Genomic DNA, 3,232 nt, shown 5'->3' on the forward strand with positions numbered 1-3,232 from the left:
ATATATAGTTTAGAAAAATCTAAATTTTCCATATTACCACAAAAACGCCACAGAGTAAATGCATTTCATTAACAATGCACTTTGGTACTTTGGTACTTCAAGGTAAACCTGTAAAGACAATGTGTACATGGCTATCTGGCTAAAACCTGAAAAGGACAAGACAGAAGAAACACTAAAATTACAAAATATAAACATTTTAAAAGAAAGTCATTTTCAGGTTTACACCGAAGTAACATGCTTCAGAATTACTTTTTCAGCTGATGGACGATGAAAACATTGACAGCTAATTAGAACCATCCTGCTTTAGAGAGCTTGAGCATTTAATATTCAAATATTCAAATATCAAAATATCCCATGCAAAATAGTTTTCAGAAACAATATCTGCTTATCATACCACACTATTAATTAATAGCTGCTCTGTTCATCTCATTATTACTTGACTAGGAGTCTCATTTTAAATTGAGATAAAACCAGTGAATCTGCAAATCTTTGTGAATCATTATACCATTTATAAAAGAAAATCATTACTCGGTAACACTTTATTTCGATAGTCCACTTTAGACACTCTATTAACAGTAAGTAACTTTGCAACTACATGTCAACTAGCAGTTAGTAGAGTTTTAGTAGACTGTCTGCTTAATATCTTCTAACACTTTCTTTGTCAACTTATTCTACTAACCCTAAACCTACCCTAACAGTCTACTCTGAGAGTTAGTAGACATGTAGTTGCAAATTAATGAGAATTAGTTGACATGTAGTTGACATGTAGTTACAAAGTTACTTATAGTTAATAGAATGTCTAAAGTGGACTATCGAAATAAAGTGCAACCCATTACTCCATTACACCACTTTACACCATGTCAATATCAAATCACGTCCAACTTCAGCTGAAGTCTCCACACTTTATTGTTCTCCTTTGCCAGACCGCAAGCAAATGTGTTTGTTAAAACACTGTTGTAATGGCTAAACTAAAGGTATAAGTGAGTACAAAAAACTTGTTTAGAGCAACAGAAAATCTATTTAAATGGGTTTTTATTTTGGGGGAATAAAATCCTCTAATGGGAACAACACAATTCACTTCCAACTGGTACACCATTTGTCTGTGTGTTAAATGTCACATTAAAAAGAGTTTTTAGAGTCAAACTCTCAACATATTATTTACTACACAGTTGCAGTTAAAGTATCTGTAGCCTTGGCTGCAGCTTTAGATGATGTTGAAGATAGGCTAAAAATAGTAGGTAGGTAATTGGTAACTATAATAGATTAAATGTAGTTATTCTGCCACAGTATACGTTTTCAAGTTTTGTTGGGTTTTACTCAGTTCAGTCTTTTTTTTTTTTGGTAAATGGTTTGTAAAATATATTAATTGGTTATTGTTCAGCATCTCAGTAATGAAGGACTAACAGAAGCACATGGTCTGTGTGAATGAGACATTTATTTTTAGTGTTAGTCACCAGAAAATAACAGAAAATGTGAAAGTACAGCGTAATTTCAGAATAATGTTCAGAATACAATGATGATGCTACAAATAATTAAATGAAAACACCCAAAGTAAATAAAAACTTCCTTTAACATCTTTTAGTTACGATATTATTGTGATCAGCATCTTAGGTTTCATCTACTGCATGAGAGATTTTACAGTCCATGAACAGCTGACATCAGTTTTCTATCTTTTTTCTCTTTTATGGTCTGCTATAATTCATCATTTTTTTTCAAAATCTACCAAAAGAAAAATTATTTTGTATATCATTTTAGTTCAGATGTATTCAAATCTGCTCCTGCAGAACTTTAACTCTAATCAAACCCCCTCATCAAGGTCTACATGATCTCTTAATAACTGACAGGTATGTACAGTAAGTGATTAAACTCTGTATGACAGTGAGCCTTCAGAAGCATGTGGGAATAACCCTGATTATACGAAGAAAGAAAGAGAAATACCGAAAAACCCTTCAAATTCACTACAAATTCACTACTGCTCCTGTTTTTTTCTTAACTCTGCCATGCTGTGTTCATGATAATTTTTCATCTTTTCTTGGCTTTGTTTATATTTTTCATCTCTCGTTCTATCATCTTCTTCTTCTCTTTCTTTTTGCTGTTTTTCATACTGTATTCTCTGATCTTCAATCTCTCTCTTCATGTCCTCTATTCTTTGATCATATTCAGCTCTTTTCTGTTTCTCTTCTTCTGATTGTTTCTGATCCTCCGTCTCTCGTTTCTCCTGATCTGATTTTTCTTTCTCCTCAAACTCTCTCCTGAGTCTTTCCTCTTGTTCTCTGAACTTGTTCTTCAGCCTCTGTTTTTCCTCATGTATCTTTTGTTTTTTCTCCTTCAGTCTCTTTTTCATGCTTTCAAATTCCATGTCATATTTGGCTTTTAATTCTTCAACTTGAGTCTGATTTTGTCTTTCATTCTCTTTTATTATTTCCCTTATATGTTCAATGGAGATCGCTGCCTCTTCAAACATCTCATTAGTGAAGTATCGGCCCTGATTCATCTTTTCTATCATATTTAGCAGCTGAGTAACTTGTGTCTGATCCTGTGTTTCTGTGTTGTTAAAAGCCAGGAATCTGTTTCCACAATCACTGATCAGTGTCTTGAGTTCAGCATCTTTACTTTTCTCTACATATTGCTCCATTGTTTGTCCTCTCAGATCATCTCCTCTAGTGAAGAGAACAATGCAGAAATCTGCTGCTTTTGAGCCAAAGATCATCTTGATCATGTCTAAAGTGTCTTTCTCCTCTGGAGTGATTTTTTCCACGCTCAGCACAATGATGAACGCATGTGGTCCAGGTGCTGACAGTGAAATACACTTAATTATTTCTTCCTGCACTTGTTCATTTGTCATTGTTGTGTTAAAGAGTCCTGGAGTATCAATAACAGCTACTGATCGACCATCAACTTCACCAACTCTCTTCTGACAAACAGTGGTCACCGACTGTGAACTGGCTTCACTGTGCAACTCAACGTTTCCAAGGATATTGTTTCCTGTTGCAGACTTTCCACTTCCTGTCCTCCCAAACAGCAAGATTCTCAAACATCCTGAATCTGATGATGAATCTTCATCATCTGAAAATGACAATAATAGAGTTTACAGCTATTTACCCTGTTAAAGAGTTTACATATGACCCTGAGCAACAAGTGCTAAACTCAAATCTAAAATGTAAACTATTTATAAAATGTTAACAGTCCACCTCAGTGGTTCTCAACCATTATCCATATACAGGTAGCTATC

At 34.3% G+C, this 3,232-nt stretch overlaps 1 pseudogene; it reads right to left on the reverse strand.

The window, feature by feature from the left end:
- Window positions 1-1,969: 1,969 nt before the first annotated feature.
- LOC107656828 (uncharacterized protein PFB0765w-like) overlaps window positions 1,970-3,232 on the reverse strand; it is an 11,081-nt pseudogene continuing 9,818 nt past the window's right edge.

This window comes from Sinocyclocheilus anshuiensis, unplaced genomic scaffold (assembly GCF_001515605.1).
Source record: "Sinocyclocheilus anshuiensis isolate Anshui unplaced genomic scaffold, SAMN03320099.WGS_v1.1 scaffold5603, whole genome shotgun sequence".
Lineage (NCBI taxonomy): Eukaryota > Metazoa > Chordata > Actinopteri > Cypriniformes > Cyprinidae > Sinocyclocheilus > Sinocyclocheilus anshuiensis.